At 45.4% G+C, this 19,977-nt stretch overlaps 1 protein-coding gene and 1 pseudogene across 1 annotated transcript in view; both read left to right on the plus strand.

Moving 5' to 3' along the window:
• Positions 1–19,977, plus strand: part of LOC126162913 (clavesin-2-like) — a 244,933-nt gene that overhangs the window by 38,249 nt on the left and 186,707 nt on the right. The gene's annotated exons all lie outside the window — the stretch shown is intronic.
• LOC126163853 (5S ribosomal RNA) lies at positions 10,083–10,200 on the plus strand (annotated as a pseudogene).

Raw genomic sequence — 19,977 nt, forward strand, 5'->3', positions numbered from 1 at the left:
ACCACCTAAGAGCGGGCGTCCCCCGATGCAAGACCAACCTGAAGAAATGGGGAATCCTTCCAGCGAGCGCAGACATCTCTTGCGATTGCGGGGATGAAGACGATCCAAACCACCTACTTGTATGCCCCCTCCTGGACAACCCGTACACAATACAGGATGTTTACGAAGGAAATGACAAAGCTATCGCAGTTGCTATTTTTTGGAAATGCTGACCGGACACGTAAATAGATGAATGATAATTAGTTGTTGTCATGCGGGCCTTAATTCATACCCTCAGGCACATAGCGAAACTATAAGTCCCCTATATATTACACCGACGGGAATGTGAAGTTTATACCGAAAAAAGTGTCCCGTATTTATCAAATTTGATATTTTCGCGATATAACAAGTATTAAATGATTAATTTTTAATTCTATTCGGAAGTAATGTCCGTCATCTACATTGGTATTTGGCGCGGTCTCCATATTCACGAATTCACCTCTTTATTCATTGCGTTTTGTCGTCTTGAGGAATTTCTTGACATGCCTTAAACACGTGCCGTGTCAGAATGAGATTTTCACTCTGCAGCGGAGTGTGCGCTGATATGAAACTTCCTGGCAGATAAAAACTGTGCCAGACCGAGACTCGAACCCGGGGCTTTGCCTTTCGCGGGCAAGTGCTCTACCATACCCAAGCACGACTCACGCCCCGACCTCACAGCACAACTTCTGCCAGTACCTCGTCTCCTACCTTCCAGTTCGAGTCTCGGTCCGACACACAGTTTTAATCTGCCAGGAAGTTTTATATCAGCGCACACTCCGCTGCAGAGTGAAAATCTCATTCTGGAAACATCCGCTAGGTTGTGGCTAAGCCATGTCTGTGCAATATCCTTTCTTTCAGGAGTGCTAGTTCTGCAAGGTTCGCAGGAGAGCTTCTGTAAAGTCTGGAAGGTAGGAGACGAGGTACTGGCAGAAGTAGGGCTGTGAGGTCGGGGCGTGAGTCGTGCTTGGGTAGCTCAGATGGTAGGGCAATTGCCCGCGAAAGGCGAAGTCCCGAGTTCGAGTCTCGGTCCGGCACACAGTTTTAATCTGCCAGGAAGTTTCACATGCCGTGTCAGTTTACGAAGAATGCTGGCTGGAGGCTGGTGTGAAAGTGTACGTCTTCTCATCGCATCCCAGACGTTCTCTATGGGCAACGAACCAGAGGCCCTGGCAAGCCAATCAAGGATCACTACTTTCCTCAAGTCCTTTCTGGAGTCAACCACTGTGTAGGACCTTGCAGTACCCTGCTGAAATATGCCATATTGTGACCTGGTCATGACAACAGGATTTACCATTTCTAACACAAACTGATGAGCATTCAGCCGTCGTTCAAAAATTAACAAGTAAGTCTTGTTTTATATTCAACATCTCTGTATACCATAATTCGAGGAGTTGGAGAGGTAAGGGTCTCGACAGTTCTGCTTCCGCTGACCTTTCACCAGGCCGTCTATACAAACAGCGTCGATATGACCGCCATAAAAGGAAGCGAAATTCGTCTTCCAATACTACGGCAGAATGCTATCTTGTGTCCCAGCTGACGCTGACTACACGGTGCAAGTCTCTTCCGCCTGCGGTATGACAGCGGTAACCGACGCAGTAAACGACGCGTAGCAGTTCGAGATATGAATCCGATTTCCAGTAATATTCGCAGTGACACGCCGCCGTAACCTCTGTCCATACTTCAGGTGTTGTCAGTCGTCTGTTTGCCAGAGCCATTATAATAATCTAGAATCTGGCGGAATTAAAGCCGCCGGCCGAAGTGGCCTTGCGGTTAAAGGCGCTGCAGTCTGGAACCGCAAGACCGCTACGGTCGCAGGTTCGAATCCTGCCTCGGGCATGGATGTTTGTGATGTCCTTAGGTTAGTTAGGTTTAACTAGTTCTAAGTTCTAGGGGACTAATGACCTCAGAAGTTGGGTCCCATAGTGCTCAGAGCCATTTGAACCATTTTTTTGCAATTAAAGCTGCCGGCCGCGGTGGTCTAGCGGTTCTAGGCGCTCAGTCCGGATCCGCGCGACTGCTACGGTCGCAGGTTCGAATCCTGCCTCGGGCTTGGATGTGTGTGAAGTCCTTAGGTTAGTTAGGTTTAATTAGTTCTAAGTTGTAGGCGACTGATGACCTCAGAAGTTAAGTCGCATAGTACTCAGAGCCGTTTGAACAATTTGGAATTAAAGCTGTGAGGACAGGGCGTGAGTCCTGCTTGGGTAGCTCAGTTGGTGGAGCACTTGCCCGTGAAAGGCAAAGGTCCTGAGTTCGAGTCTCAGTCCGGCACATAGTTTTAATCTGCTAGGAAGTTTAATTATAGTAATCCTCCGTTCTTCTCGGTCTGTAGTCTTTTCGGAAGCACCCGTGCCTCCTGTTCTTGCCTCACTGTTGTACTGAGTGCATGTCGTCACAACTCGTTTTTTCACTCTTCAGCGGAATGTGCGCTAACATGAAACTTGCTGACAGATTAAAACTGTGTGCCGGACCAGGCGTTTGGAAAATAGGAGATTGAGCACTGGCGGAACTAAAGCTGTGAGGAGGGGCTGGCAGTTGTGCTTGGGTAGCTCAGTCGATACCTGGAAGAGACCTGAACTGGAGACAAGAAATGACGGCACATTATCTTCACCGGTAAGTTCATAAGGATGTCTTAGTATTTCGGTATATACTACAAGAGGTACGTAATATTCTACGGCGACACGGACAATAGAGAGCAAGTTTCGCCATTATTTAGGAGCTCCAGTCGCAGATCTTCCGGCTAATTGAGTGTTCCACGTGTTTGGCGAGGAGTATAAGGCTGATGTTCAATTAGAAGGCTTCGTTCACGTCTGAGGCACTCAGTCGGCTAGGTCACTATTTATCAAGAAGACAATGTAGATTCACCAACTGGCTCGTTGCAGAGACCTATTTCCCGGGTGGTTTCTTACACAAGAAGGCAAAGGACGCTTTGACGCTTTGTGTCCCCCTGTTCTCCGTTTATATTCTTGGAAAAATGATTGTAACCATGTAATTTATTATACGAAACGTAAAGTTAGGCAATCAATCTGTTATAAAAAGTGTAGTAAATAACATCTTGTGGTCTATATTGTGTAGTGAGACACTGTATATTTAAATTATAAACTACTTAACTTATTGTCAATACTGTGTAGGGGAAAAAAAGTAGAGCACTTGCCCGGCAAGGTCTCGAGTTCGAGACTCGGCCTGGCACAGAATTTTAATCTGCGACGCGTCAAGAAGTTTAATAATAGCGCACTCTCCGCTGCAGACAGATGATTTCATTCCGGAAACATTCCTTAGGCTATGGCTAAGCCATGTCTCCTCAATAGCGTTTCTTCCAGGGGTGCTACTCCTGCAAATCTGGCAGGAGAATTTCTGTGAAGTATGGGAAGTAGGAGATAAGGTACTGGCGAAAGTAAAGGTCTGAGGACGGGTCGCGAGCCGTGCGTAGGTAGCTAAGTCGGTAGAGAACTTGCCCGGGAAGGGCAAAGGTCCCGAGTTCGAGTCTCGGTCTGTCGCACAGTTTTAATTAGTCGCGTATGACGTTCCCATGTCCCTCGTGGGAACGATTCGACATTTGTCGAAGTCCTAAACATGGCGATAAGCTGCAAGTGCTCGTTCTCTGGGCAATTACGCACCAAACGTATTTCTCGTGTAAGTTCTCTACATATAGGCTGCATGCTTACTTACAAAGAACTCACACACAAATACTTAGACTTGCGCACGTGCTAAAGAATTTGGACATGAATTTTTCATATGAAGATTATCGCTACGGTAATGCCGTATATTTGTGAAAAGTTCTGCAAATATACAGAGCACATTAAACGCCACAAATACAGAGTACAATATATTTACTATTTAACTTCGTTTCCATGAGTGTTCTCTCACCATTGGCTATTCGCTATACAGTTTGGCCACAGATAAACTGAACTCCTAAAAATCAGAAATGGTAGATGCAAGCCACTTTCACACAGCTGTGACAGCAACATCTTTTCTAAATGTTGCGTTTAGATTCTGTTTTTAATATAGCATTACTCTGCAGTATCCAGTACATGTTGCGAGATGAAACATTCGAGTTTTTCAGACAGCCCGCTGATTTTTAAGCTGCAATGTGGTGCTTTTGTCAAGCAACAGACAAGCCATCTTTAATTGTGAATTGTTTCAGGAAAATCAGATGTAATGCTTAACCTCTTTATATAGCATTTAGAATTCACAGATTTTTCCAGACATTTACAAATTCACACCTAATATTGTACATCTTCCTTTGAAGACTGATGCATCTTGAACATTTCATAGCTTTATATGTACATAGAGGGAAGTGGAAGGTGCTACCTCATGAAGTGTCAGTCTGGTGTTTATCAGACGTAATGGATCCAGAATGAGTTTTTCACTTTGCAGCGGAGTGTGCGCTGATATGAAACCTCCTGGCAGATTAAAACTGTGTGCCGGACCGAGACTCGAACTCGGGACCTTTGCCTTTCGCGGGCAAGTGCTCTACCAACTGAGCTACCCAAACACGACTCACGCCCCGTCCTCACAGCTTTGTCGGAATAAAGCCGTGAGGACGGGGCGTGAGTCGTGCTTGGGTAGCTCAGTTGGTAGAGCACTTGCCCGCAAAAGGCAAAGGCCACGAGTTCGAGTCTCGGTCCGGCACACAGTTTTAATCTGCCAGGAAGTTTCAGATATAATGGATGTTAAGTAATTAAATTTGCATTATATTCAGAATTGATGCCCTTTATCGTCGCCAGTATGACGTGCGGCCCCCACGTAAATGAATATAGTTTTTTATTCGTTTTGGCATGGAAGCAAACTGGATCGGAATGTCAGCATGAGGAATTTCTTGCCCTGGCTGATACATATTATGGCCGTGTGTCAATTCATGAAGACTGCTGACTGGAGGCTGTGTTGAAAGTATGTCCTCCCATTACATCCCAGAAAAACTATATTGACGAAAAATCAGGGGACTGGGCAGATCAGTCAGAATCCGTAGATTCCTCGAGTTGTCTATCGTGTGACCTGCACTCTTTGACTGGATCATCCTACTGGTATCATGCCCGTGAGGGTTACGATAATAGCGTTGAACCCACTTGTCACATACTGACAAGCTTTCTACCTCCCTTAGCAGTTACCAAATCAGTCCTGTTGTCAAATCCATTAACTTCCCACTTCGATGAGTTGGAAAGGTATGATTATTGAGCATTGGTTTTTCCTGGAACATTCATCGGGTTTCTACGGCCACTTTATTTAACATATGTAAATAAATGCGTGTTTTTCTTCGATTCTTCTCACAAAAACGTGAATAAAGGAAACAATACCTTCACTTGTCTGTGAGATGGCTATAACATCAAGAAGGTTTTTATGGGACATATTACTAAGTATCGTAAGCCTACACTAAGGTGACCAAAGTCATGGGGTACCTTGATACATCGCATCAGACCTCTTTTTGCCAGGCATGCTGCAGCAACTCTACGCGACATGGAGTCAACAAGTCGTTGGAATTCCCCTGCAGAAATATTGAGCCATGATAAACCGTCCGTAACGCCAGAAGTGTCACCGATGCCGGATTTTGTGCACGAACTGACCTCTTGATTATGTCCCACTAATATTCGATGGGATTCATATCGGGTGATTTGGGTAGCCATATCATTCCCTCGAATTGCCCAGAATGTTTTTCAAACTAATTGCGAACAATTGTGGCCCGGAGACATGGAGCATTATCATCATAAAGATTCCATCATTGTTTGGGAACATGAACTGAATGAATGGTTGCAAATGGTCAATTATCGGTTTAGCTGCACCATAGAACCCAGTCCATTCCACGAAATCATAGCCCACACCATTATGGAGCCACCAATAGCTTGCACAGTGCCTTGTTGACAATGACAGTCGGGATCCATGGTTTTGCGGGGTCTGCGCCACACTCGAACCTACCATAATGTTATCAACTACAGTTGGGACTCATCGGATCATGCCACGGTTTTCCAGTCGTCTAGGGTGCAACTGATATGGCCAAGAGGTCAGGAGAGGCGCTTTAGGCGGTATCACGTTGTTAGTAAAGGTAATCGCGTCCGTCGTCTGCGCCATAGGCCGTTAAAGCCGAATTTCGCCGCACTGTCCTAATCGATACGTTCGTCATACGTCCGAAATTTATTTCTGTGGCTATGTCTCGCAGTCTTGCTTGTCTGTAAACAGCGACAATTTTATGCAAGCACTGCTGCTCTCGGTCGTTAAGTGTAGGCCGTCGGCCACTGCGTTATCTGTGGTGAGAGGTGATGCCTGAAATTTTGTATTCTCGACACACTGAAACTTCTTTATTTAAATGAGTGTGTCTGTACTTAAATTGCAGAATGACGGAGAAGATGAAACTTCTACGTTATTTGATTCTGAAACACCTGAGTAAAACTGAACGTACTGAGCGACAATATTCTAACGCAACGCAACCTGACTGCTCAAAAAAAAATTACAACTTGACTTCAAATAATTAATTCAAAAGAATGGCCCTGACTAAAAAGAAATCTTAACAACAACCTATACATTTCACTAAGCACTTACCTCACAAAAATCTTCATTACGCGAACTACTGCAATACAGCGAGCGTCAATACTGCCAGCTAAATAAAAGGTTCTAACTACTAAAGCCACTAAATAGTAATAGGCATGTGGTTAGCAAAGGAAAGATTTTGTTGCAAACCAAATAATGTATTTTTTACCTTAATAATGTGACATCCAGTTCAAACACGAATATAAATCGTCATTGACCTCTAGTATAAAAGTATATAATCATGAATAATATTCAGTCTCCAAGCCGAATATGTACAGATCGCTAGACTACTCTAACACTTCAAACCTCTACCCTCCATCAATGCTAACATCTAACATCCATCACTGCTGGTTGTTCACCTCCAACTGCCCAACAGTACTTCCATCATTGCTGGCGACTAACTTCCAACTGCCCAACAGTACTGGCGATTAACTTCCAACAACGAGTCCGACCAGCCACAGAGTCTCCTCTTACAAAGAAAGCGCAGTCAGAGATCCAATGCAAAGCGCTACACAGCGCTGCCAACACAGAAGCAGCACACTTACAGTTGTACTCTTGACACTGTGGATCTCGGAATACTAAATTCGCTAACGATTTCTGACGTCCGATGGGTCTGTCTCTAAATACCATTCCTCGTCCAGAATCTATTAATTCTTGTCATGCCATCTCAATCACGTCGAACACACTTTCGAGTGCATCATCTGAGTACATAGGGTAACGTTCAATATCGTGTCATCACTACCCTTTTTTTTGCAGTTTATCGCCACTTGATCACTTGATAGTCATTAAAGGTTCATGAAAGTGTGCGACGGGCAACTTATTTATTTTCAACAGCTAAGAAATGTGCGACTGAGTTCAAACGAAGCCGCAATTTTCTTGAAGATAACCCCTGCGCGAGTGCGCCCTAAAACTCCAGCAACACATGGAATCGGGGAAAGAGTGAATGCCATGGCTCGGGACGATCGGCGTTGTAATGAGTTGCTGATGCTATAGATAGACACATCCGAAGAAAGAGAACGGTAAATCCTGTGTAAAGAATTAACTGTGAGAAAACTATGAAATGGTGCCACATTTGTTGATTCCTGATCAAAAGGAAACGCGAATTCTAGTTTTCAGCATTGTTATTTCGACCGCTTTAAAAAGAATGCAACTGATTTGGTTCTCCGATTGATTGTTGTGGACTAGACGTCCGTATCCCCATAACACGTCAGAAACGCTATAGTGGGTTCCAACTGGTGCACCTGCGCCAGAAGAAGCAAAGACAGTTGAGATTCTTCTTAGTTATTAGCATCCAAATTGTAAAGGAATAAATGTCAAATACTATCCACGGAAGAACGATATGCACGTATACAGATGGCTGTGCGTTGGCGTAGCTGTCATATGTACACAGATGACTCATGTGAAAAAGTCTCCCACCTGATTATGGCCGCACGACGGAAATTAACAGACTTTGAACGCGAAATGGTAGTTGGAACTACTGGCCGACGGCCTTCGCTTAACGACAGATAGCAGCGGCGTTTGAGTGCAGTGCTAACAGACAAGCAAAACAGCGTGAAATAACTGCAGAAATCAACGTCGGGGGTACGACGAACGTATCCTTTAGCAGAGTGCGGGGAAATCTGGCGTTTTTGGGGTTTGGCAGCAGAAGACAGACGCGAATGGCTTTTGTTGTCGCATCAGACGCCAAATGCGACGTATTTACACCAAATGTAGTGGATGGGTGCCAGAAGGTGCCATATTAAAACTCGACCGAGCTTTTTCAAATGATTTATTCATTTCCACTACAGTGGTTCGTTGACCTCGGTCCGCGTCACAGGCCACTGCTGCAGCGACCTGTGCAATGCAAAGCTGTGTCGTGCTGGCCTTGTTCGCCGGCTGTAGAGTTCCGATTACGTCAGGATGGCTGCGCCAGCAGCCGACTGAGCGGCCACCGTCCCCGTTGACTTTCCGCTGCTCCGCCGGGAGCCGAAGGCCGGCCCTGCTGCGGCTTCTTCCCCGGCTGGCGTAGCTGAGAATGCGGCAGCAACGACCGCCCCCGTTCCAGCGCCCGAACCTGCGGCCCTCGCCTTGTAAGTCTCCGGCGTGTGTTGGGAGACGAGACGACTGCCCGCGGTAGCGACCCGAAGAGTGGCCCGCCCTGGCTGGCTGCAGACCCCGCGTCGGCTACAGAGGGTCGAACCTACGACCCGCCGTGGACTGGGGCACTGTCGCCCCATCTGTTGCTGCGTGTAGCCCGGCAGTGTGACACGCTCTGCCGTCCAGGAGAGCTGCAACACTTGAATGAATCTCGTTAGAAAACAACACCTATTTATACTCGGCTTCATGGCTCTGTTTCGCTAACGCATCGCTCCAAGTCACGTACGCTCTACACTCTGGTTGCGCCTGTGGGCCCCTTCTGCCTATAGCTTGCAACATGCGAACCCCTGTGTTTACTCTTTTCAGCGGTTCAATGGCCCCTGTGGCCTCCATTCCACTTTGCAACCGCTGGTCAGCGTAACTTACTGCTATCCGGCCTGCACCTGGCTGTAACTTGTGTTCAGAGTATCACACAAAACTAACTTTCCCTATTCTAAACGGTGGTGCAGCTACACTTTACTAACAACTTGGCATTGCGTCTCCAAAGCCAGTGACCATATCGGTTGGACCCTAGACGACTGTAAAACTTTGGCCTGGTGAGATGTGTCCCAATTTTAGTAGGTAAGAGCTGATGGAAGGGTTCGAGCTTGGATCCAAGTTATCAACAAGGCACTGGCAAAGTATTGGTGGGTCCATAATGGGATGAGCAGTGTTTATATGGAATGGAATGGGGCCTCAGGTCCATGTGAACCAATCACTGACTGGGTTCGTCTACTTGAAGACCATTTGCAGCTATTCATGGACTTCATGTTCCCTTGACGATGCGTTATGTCACTGGACCACAGATGTTTCGATTGGTTTGAAGAACATTCTGGACAATTCGAACGAATGAGTTGGCAACCCAAATTGTCCGACATGAATCCCTTCGAACTTTTATGGTCACTTCATGCACAAAATCCGCAGTTATAGACGTCTGTAGAGGCAGGATGGCTCAGTATTTCTACAGGAGACTTCCAACGACATGTTGAGTCCATGCCACTTCGAGTTGTTGCACTGCGTCGGACAAAAGGTAATCCGACGCGTTATTAGGAGGTACTCCATGACTTTTGTCATCTCAGTGTATTTCACCCCATGATGCTTTGTCAGCGTGAGAGATTTGATGCAGGAACGGTTGAAACGCCTGACCAGTGTACCAGGTTTGACATTTCCATCTTTCACCACAACTACCGAAATTTGTGTCCGGAAGTTTTGTATCCGTTGCAAAGGTTATGGAATTCGTACGTTGATACAGAACGCCTGGAACTGCGCTTTAGAGATGGAATTTACTCACATAAAAGGAAAATTATTGGCATAAAAGAGACTACGCCGAAAATAGCGCTATCCTGACCTAAAAAGGTATGTTTTCGAATGACTCTCTCAATTAATTAATTAATTGATACATATCAATAAGTTATAGGTGTAGCAAATGTGGCAACGGTTTTGCCGCAGTGGATACACCGGTTCCCGTGAGATCACCGAAGTTAAGCGCTGTCAGGCGTGGTCGGCACTTGGATGGGTGACCGTCCAGGCCGCCATGCGCTGTTGCCATTTTTCGGGGTGCACTCAACCTCGTGATGCCAATTGAAGAGCTACTCGACCGAATAGTAGCGGCTTCGGTCAAGAATACCGTCTTACGACCGGGAGAGCGGTGTGCTGACCCCACGCCCCTCCTATCCGCATCCTCCACCGAGGATGACACGACGGTCGGATGATCCCGGTAGGCCACTCGTGGCCTGAAGAAGGAGTGCTTTTTTTGTAGCAAATGTAGAATGCATCTAAAGATGATAAATTATAGGCAAAATAAGTAGTAAAAATTGTTGTTACGATCAAGAGTCTTAATAAATTCACTATATTGTCGCACAAAGCAGTCGCTCTCTCTCTTCCTCTGTCAGGTACAGAACAAAATAACTAATGCAACAAATGGGTGACGGTCGCCACAATTTTAATAGTAGGTTTGACCAAATATAGAAATGATGACCTACGCTCGTTTTGTTTAACATGTTCGTAATTGAAATAACACATGGAAAACGTTGACAAGAAGTCATTTCCTTTCTTCTTACACTCGCAATTAGAATCTATATGACTTCGTATGAGCCGTAATTTATCGTATCCCATCCTCGTGGTCCTTAGGCGCAATGTATGTTGGCGACAGTAGAACCGTTTTACGCCCAGATATTTAAACGACGTGATTGGGTGAAGCAGGACTATAGTGACACTGTATCCGAACATTACAGGTTTGTTCTTCCTACTCATCCGCATTTATTTACATTTTTCCACATTTAGAGCTAGCTGCATTTCAGCACACTAACTGGAAATTTCGTCTACAGTCACTCAAGTTCGACACCTTACTGTACACCAGAGCATCATCAGCAAACAACTGCAGATTGGTGCCCACTTTGTCCGTCAAATCATTTATGTATATAGGAAACAAGAGCGGTGCTATCACACTTCAGTGGGGCACTCCCGACGATACCCTTGTCTCTGATGAACACTCGCCGTCGATGACAACATACTGGGTTGTATTACTTAAGCAGTCTTCGAGCCACTCACATACCTGTGAACCTATTCCATAAACTCGTACCTTCGTTAACAGCCTGCAATGGAGCACCGTGTCAAATGCTTTCCGGAAATCTAGAAATATTGAATCTGCCTGTTGGCCTTCATCCATAGTTCACGGTACATCATGTGAAAAAAGGCAAGCTGAGTTTCACACAAGCGATGCTTTCTAAAAGCATGCTGATTCGTGGACATAAGCTTCTCAATCAGAAGGAACTGAGAATATGTTCGATGATTCTGCAGTAAACTGAAGTTAGGGGTACTGGTCTGTAATTTTACGCGTTTAAATAAAAAGCTTCGGCTTTCGTTTTACTCTCTTCAACTGACACACCAGACTGGTCAACAAGGGACTGAATGGAAGCGTTAGACCCGCTTAGCGGTTTAACATAGGACCAGAATTTTCTTATATGCTGGAGTCACTGGCGCTTTTTTCCAGGCACTTGGGACATTATGCTGGACTATAGATTCACGGTAAATGCTCGCCAGGTAAGGAGCTAATACCATAGAGTACTCTTTGTAAAATCGAACTGGGAACCTGCTGGATTATTTACTTTTATATTTTTCAGTTGCTTTTCTACGCCAGGGATGCTTATTGCTATGTCGTCCATACGGGAGTCTGTGCGATGGTCAAACAGTCATTGTTTGCACGATTCTCCTGTGTAGGCGATTCCTTGAACGTTAAATAAAAAGCTTCGGCTTTCGTTTTACTCTCTTCAACTGACACACCAGATTGGTCAACAAGGGACTGAATGGAAGCGTTAGATCCGCTTAGCGGTTTAACATAGGACCAGAATTTTCTCGGATTTTCTGCCAGAATTTTTGCTAAGGTGTGACGGTGGTAGTTGTTGTATGCTTCGCGCATAGCTCTTTTGACAAATATACGAATCTCAACTAAGCATCGCTTGTCGTTATTTATGCATTCTCTTTTGAACCAAGAGTGCAACAGCCTCTGCTTCCTCAGCTTCTTCCGAATCTCGTTATTAAACCATGGTGGATCTTCCCCATCTTTTATCCACTTACTAGGCACATAACTCTCCAAACCAGGTTTTCAATCTGTTTAAGCTTTGATCATAATTCCTCTACATCCGTCTTACTGGAATTCGGTGAAGTCAGTTTTGTAAGGTTTTGGGGTCAGAACAACAACTGTGTAAGCTGTAAATATTTTTGGTTTAATTTTGCAACCTTATCACAGAAATACACGCATTTACACAGTTTACTATGTGACAATGTTACGACAGTTATCAAACGAACGCAGCTTGTCCTCAGAAAGTGAAATAATCCTAAATACAACAATGGTAAATTTTAACTAGAAGTTTCTTTACAAAATTATTCTTACAACTACATCATGATGTTGGCCAGTACTACGATAAATCATCCAATACCGGTTCAAAGTTCGGTACTATTTAGGATGAAAATCAAGTCTATGGAGGATGGTTAGTATTGTGACAAGTTGAGCAAAAGATTACCCAAGGTCGCTCGAGTTTACAGTGGACACGAGCTCGTGAACCAACGAGTTTCCGCCTCTGCTCACAGTATTTACCTTAGCTGCGATGAGCTCTCGCCTGCGTGGCTGCTCTACCCCACTGAAATTCCTATAAAAATTAAGACTTTGCTGATTTTTTCAGTAGAAACTCTCCCTATGTTTCTCGTGATGCGAGGAAACATGTACTCATCCCCAGTCCTGGAATGTGGTGATATGGAGTGTGCATGTTAAAATGCCCTCTCAGTCCTCACAACAACAATTAACTATCTGGCTGGTTCGTTTCCCCACAGCTGGAGCTCAAAGACGCTACAGCTAATATCTAGCTGAATGTCATCCACAGTGAACGCAGCGTTCACTCAGATTTCTCCTCTGTGTCGTACAGAGCGTTATGCACCCCGTTCTGCACTTGACGCCAGTTCAGAGAAGAGTCCCCGAAAATTTCGCTCTTGTCTTTCTCGTAGCCGAACTGTCTCCCCACCTGGGTTCTTTCGTTCCCCACGTCACGGCTTTTTTCGACCAATGGGAGTGTTCCTCTTATTTTGTGGAAACTGTCTCTGCCAATTGCAAGGGTCCTACCACTGAACTGCATCGAAATCCCGGCACTTTACCCCTTCTTAGTTCGTTTCCGCCAATCGGACGTTTTGTGCCCACTCCAGACGCCTGAAAGTTACATGCATACATCACGTGTGTACCATTTTCTGTTCACATGATCAACTGCATCACTGGTTTTGTTCGTATCCATTTGGAATTCCGAAATGCAGTTTTCTAAAGCTACTTTCTGTCCTACTTCTGGCGGCCTTTTACTCGCTCTCCAGTATGTGACACCTGTCCAGTCGCTGATTCCCGCCGCTAGATGCCCCCTAAGAGCTTTTCGTGGCGCCTCCCATAGTGCGGCCTCTGCTTCTGCCCGCACTTACCTCCACACAAAACGTTTCCTCTCGCTGCTTGTTTCACCTTCTGCTCATTGATATGCATTATGTAGGAGTGGTGTGTTAATACCATCGATTGAGTGTCATCCCTTTTGCATTACATACTTATTGGTAATTCTGCTTATTACTGCCAAAGTAAATTAGGTGTCATATTCACCTTACCATTACGATGTATAAAACTCTTATGTAAGGTGCGAAACTGACCTTCATTTATTCTGCCACCTTACAAGTTCACTGTGTGAGCGCGGTGCCAACAATTTCTTATCTGCTCTATCTAGCAGAAACACTCTCCTTGCCTTCTTGACTGAGTTATTAACTTTCGTAATCATACACTCCTGGAAATGGAAAAAAGAACACATTGACACCGGTGTGTCAGACCCACCATACTTGTTCCGGACACTGCGAGAGGGCTGTACAAGCAATGATCACACGCACGGCACAGCGGACACACCAGGAACCGTGGTGTTGGCCGTTGAATGGCGCTAGCTGCGCAGCATTTGTGCACCGCCGCCGTCAGTGTCAGCCAGTTTGCCGTGGCATACGGAGCTCCATCGCAGTCTTTAACACTGGTAGCATGCCGCGACAACGTGGACGTGAACCGTATGTGCAGTTGACGGACTTTGAGCGAGGGCGTATAGTGGGCATGCGGGAGGCCGGGTGGACGTACCGCCGAATTGCTCAACACGTGGGGCGTGAGGTCTCCACAGTACATCGATGTTGTCGCCAGTGGTCGGCGGAAGGTGCACGTGCCCGTCGACCTGGGACCGGACCGCAGCGACGCACGGATGCACGCCAAGACCTTAGGATCCTACGCAGTGCCGTAGGGGACCGCACCGCCATATGAAGCTGGGCTACGGTCCCGCACACCGTTAGGCCGTCTTCCGCTCACGCCCCAACATCGTGCAGCCCGCCTCCAGTGGTGTCACGACAGGCGTGAATGGAGGGACGAATGGAGACGTGTCGTCTTCAGCGATGAGAGTCGCTTCTGCCTTGGTGCCAATGATGGTCGTATGCGTGTTTGGCGCCGTGCAGGTGAGCGCCACAATCAGGACTGCATACGACCGAGGCACACAGGGCCAACACCCGGCATCATGGTGTGGGGAGCGATCTCCTACACTGGCCGTACACCACTGGTGATCGTCGAGGGGACACTGAATAGTGCACGGTACATCCAAACCGTCATCGAACCCATCGTTCTACCATTCCTAGACCGGCAAGGGAACTTGCTGTTCCAACAGGACAATGCACGTCCGCATGTATCCCGTGCCACCCAACGTGCTCTAGAAGGTGTAAGTCAACTACCCTGGCCAGCAAGATCTCCGGATCTGTCCCCCATTGAGCATGTTTGGGACTGGATGAAGCGTCGTCTCACGCGGTCTGCACGTCCAGCACGAACGCTGGTCCAACTGAGGCGCCAGGTGGAAATGGCATGGCAAGCCGTTCCACAGGACTACATCCAGCATCTCTACGATCGTCTCCATGGGAGAATAGCAGCCTGCATTGCTGCGAAAGGTGGATATACACTGTACTAGTGCCGACATTGTGCATGCTCTGTTGCCTGTGTCTATGTGCCTGTGGTTCTGTCAGTGTGATCATGTGATGTATCTGACCCCAGGAATGCGTCAATAAAGTTTCCCCTTCCTGGGACAATGAATTCACGGTGTTCTTATTTCAATTTCCAGGAGTGTAGTTGCTATAATGACATCATGATTGGTAATGCCCATTTCTATACTGACATTGTCGATAAGATTCAGCCTTTTAAAGCTACAAGTTCTAAAATATTTCCATTGCATGTGGGTTGCCAAGGTAGCTACTCAAGACAGTTTTCAGAAAACATGTTCAGAAGTACTTAGCTTGACTGTGCACTCCCCACCCCTCCCCTCACAATGAATCCCTAGAAATCCCAGTCTATACTCGGTGGGTTAAAGTCGCCTCCAACTAGTATTGCATGAGCTGGGTATTTACGCGCTACTGACGTAGACTTTTTTGAATGACTTTAGGACTGTCACAGCGGAATTGGGAGAAGAAGAGGTTGTCGTCATACGAAAGGAATTTGTGGTGGGCCCCATCAAAACAGCCAGAAGACCGAAGACGGAAAGAAAGGACGACTATGTTAGTCATAACTGACGTAATCTCAAGTGTAATATAGTAAAAAAACTGAAAGTAATATATTGCCTCACTTAAAAATTTATAGATCTCGATGCATGTACTTGTCCTATGATCGTAAACAACCAAATAGGTTGTTGCTCACATAAACATAGAAGTTAAAGAAGGTAGCTAAATATTATTTGCTGGCGTTACATTTAGTTACATACAGACAAGTACTGACCGATAATATTGTTTCATGGACTGACAAGCGCATTAACGCACAAGAAAATAGTGACTTGGTACACATAAATAACCCCTGGAAATTTGTGGTAAGATCTTAAGGGACCAAACTGCTGAGGTAATCGGTCCCTAAGCTTATACACTACTTAATGTAACTTAAACGAACTTTCGCTAAGGAAACCATGCCCGAGGAAGGACTCAAACCTCCGACGGGGGGAGCCGAAAATAACTCCTGTAAAAATGTAAACAACAACACCATAAAACTTGTTCTCCTGTCGTCAAATCTTAACACTGTGCCTTGTGCATCTGTTAGCCACGAATAAGTGATATATATTACGATAGGCTGGAGCACACGGTGTATAATGGCAGACACCACGTTTATGCGCTTCAAGATTAAAAATATTTATTGCTCGAATTATTCCAATCTGATGCATTTGTAATTTATACTGAATGATAGTTAACACGTGCGTACACTATTATAAAAAATAACACAAAAATGTTATGAGTGATTTTACGCAAAACATTAACTTCGTCATGGGCTTTATTGGTACAGTACGTAATAACAGTGGCGTTTAAAGGCGAGTAAAGTGACTAATTTATCAGTAGCTGTTGCCTACGTAATTTTATACACATCAGCTGTCACTAGTTGACTGCGCACTTCTTTTGAACTTCTGACGTATTCTTTTACTTTCCTGCTGGGCTTAATAATCGTTTGGATTGATGCATTTGAATTTCTGGGCCAAACATTTTCCGATGTAACCAATAACCTCTTTAAAACGGAGTGGAACTTTACCTATTGTCTGTTCAGTTCAGTGTTATGCCATGGCTTTTAGACCTAATATCTTACAACTCTCAACAGGTCGTACATGATACCTTCACCGAAGAGTCAAGCAGTATATTGCTCCCTCCTACGTATATCTCGCGAAGAGACCATGAGGATAAAATCAGAGAGATTAGAGCCCACACAGAGGCACACCGACAATCCTTCTTTCCACGAACAATACGAGACTGGAATAGAAGGGAGAACCGATAGAGGTACTCAAGGTACCTTCCGCCACACACCGTCAGGTTGCTTGCGGAGTATGGATGTAGATGTAGATATATGTAGTTATTGTTGATATTAATGTATAAATAAATGAAAATGTTGAAAATATAGTCATGTAAAAGCAACATAAAATAAAAGAAATTTAATTGCAGTTGTAAGTAAATAACTGCCAACTTATATTACTAGATCTGTTACTGGAAGCCTCGGGAGAGGTCGAAGTTTGTAGACTAACTACAACTACACCTACATTTAGACGTATTGTTAACACACTATCCTCCGTTTCCCCAACGGGTATGAGCGTGCCTCGGCAGTTCGAAAACGGTTCAAATGGCTCTGAGCACTATGGGACTTAACTTCTGAGGTCATCAGTCCCCTAGAACTTAGAACTACTTAAACCTAACTAAGCTAAGGACATCATACACATCCATGTCCGAGGCAGGATTCGAACCTGCGACCGTAGCGGTCGCGCGGTTCCAGACTGTAGCGTCTAGAACCGCTCGGCCACTCCGGCCGGCGCCTCGGCAGTCCTCGAGTCTATGTGTACCCGTGTGGATGGCCATTATGTTTAAATTACTGTAATTATTCGTGCCAGTCATTCCTTATGAAGGGGGAAGCACTTGTACTTTGTTCTACTCTTTTGTTACTTTTATATTGAGATCGTTTGATGATGATGATGAGGTCCCATGCTCCGAGGAGCGTAGGGCACGATGCGGGAGACCCGCACTGCCTACTAGGCAAGTTCCAGCGGAGATAGTTTGCCATTGCCTTCCTCCGACCGTAGAGGGGATAAATGATGATGATGATGAAGACGACACAACAGCATCCAGTCATCTCGAGACAGGGAAAATCCCTGACCCCACTGGGAATCGAACCCGGGACCCCGTGCGCGGGAAGCGAGAACGCTACCGCAAGACCACGAGCTGCGGACATTCAGCTTGTCTAATTGATCTTAAATACTGAAAGTTTAGCAGTTCCTTTTCAGGTATTCGATGTATAGTCATATTAACTGTAGGCATAAGTTTTGGTCACTTATAATTGTTTACAGATCCCAATCTAACTTTCCGCTTTCTCTCTCTGTCTGGAAAAGGGGGAAAATGAAAAAGAGATGATCAGGGAAACTTCCCACATTTTTAGTATGTTCCTACATCTTATGCGACAGAGATGTTTGGGATATGGCCCATGACCTGTTAATAAGGGCACCATACCTCGAGAATGGCGATGTAGCGTGTGATGAGCCTTTTCCTAATACTTGGTAATATGCTGTATAACTGCCTTGTAGTGTTTGTGGTGTCTCAGTTACACTGCCATTCGTCTAACTTCCACGCTCGTAAGTGTCTTTTAATCATAAATATGAGCTCCTGTGATCTTGTACAGTCGATCTCACTGTTCACGCATCAACCAATACAACGCTGCTCCATCGCACATGTCTCCAGTGGTTAGCCTCAGGAGCACGTTCGCTGTATTCGTCGCAGTATTGTTCTGTGGTAGAAGGCGATGTATTCAGACTGGCAGCGATGCTCACGATACCGTTGAAGATAGCTTCATGGTAAGACCGTGCAACAGGCAGCGGTAATTTATAGTCGGCAGTGTCAACACGGGAAATCTTATGCTTAATCTCAGCCGTTTTCTGAGTAATGGATTTTACATGTTCTAAAAAGTTCCTTTTCTCTTTCACAAGAATGCCTAGATACCTGCAAACAGCGACAACCCGCTTTGTCCGCAAGGCCCGTATTTCTACTGCGACCATATGCTTTTTACATATCTGTGGCACTTCAGTCAAAATTAACTCCTTATTTATAATGACAACGGCAGACGTTGCCCCATCGAGGCCAATAGTTTTTACATACCCGGAGAAGACTAAGAGTCTATTGTTTTTACAGTATGGTTCTTGCAAACAGACTATCCCAACACCCAGTTCATCGACAAACTGTCTTATTTCATTCACAGCCAGTTCGTTTTCCGCACCATTAATCTGTAGTGTCTTTACACTCATATGTCTGTCGAGTGTGAACAATGCACTTTGGAGAAAAAGGGTTAGGTCAAATTATACGATTCCGTATGGTTTTACAAGAACACTGTACAATTACTCGAAGCCGAATGGTACATTTCTTGTCGTGCACGCATGCCAAAGGAGGTCAAAAGAGTCCTATATGACGTCCCAGGCGTGAGATACGTAGTAGATTTCACTTTAGGACGCCCAGCTTTGATAACATGTGTAAGGGCAGTCTACAGTATGTAGTGATCCAACTACACATGGATAACGAAATTAAGACCTAACCTGCTATGTTATCTAGTTCAGCTATGAATCAAGCCATATGTAGTAATCGTGACTCAGACCTGCCACTAAGTTTTCGCCAAACTACCATAAACACTGAGTCAATCCTGCTCGTTGCAAATTTGATGTGGTACGAAAAAAAAAAACACTGATTTCTAGTAACAAAAGTTTGACCGTTTTCCCTAATGTTTATCTCTGCATACACAGTTAAGTACGGTACAACTGCATGCATATATGGTTATGATTATGTGGCAATAGGACATTTACTTCCAAGTGAGCACACAATGCTCAGTCTAACTCCTGTTATTATGTTCACTCGCATCTGCGCATATTGAACCAGTCGGGTGTAAGCAGGTCTGCTATCATTGGCTGTTGCAGGAGGAGGAGGAGATTAGTGTTTAACGTCCCGTCGACAACGAGGTCATTAGAGACGGAGCGCAAGCTCGGGGTAGGGAAGGATGGGGAAGGAAATCGGCCGTGCCCTTTCAAAGGAACCATCCCGGCATTTGCCTGTAGCGATTTAGGGAAATCACGGAAAACCTAAATCAGGATGGCCGGAGACGGGATTGAACCGTCGTCCTCCCGAATGCGAGTCCAGTGTGCTAACCACTGCGCCACCTCGCTCGGTCTTGGCTGTTGCATTCAAATTAACAATTCGAACAAATACACAGCCTAAATAATTGCACATTAAATTCACTCACAGAAATTA

This window comes from Schistocerca cancellata, chromosome 2, assembly GCF_023864275.1.
Source record: "Schistocerca cancellata isolate TAMUIC-IGC-003103 chromosome 2, iqSchCanc2.1, whole genome shotgun sequence".
Classification (NCBI taxonomy): domain Eukaryota; kingdom Metazoa; phylum Arthropoda; class Insecta; order Orthoptera; family Acrididae; genus Schistocerca; species Schistocerca cancellata.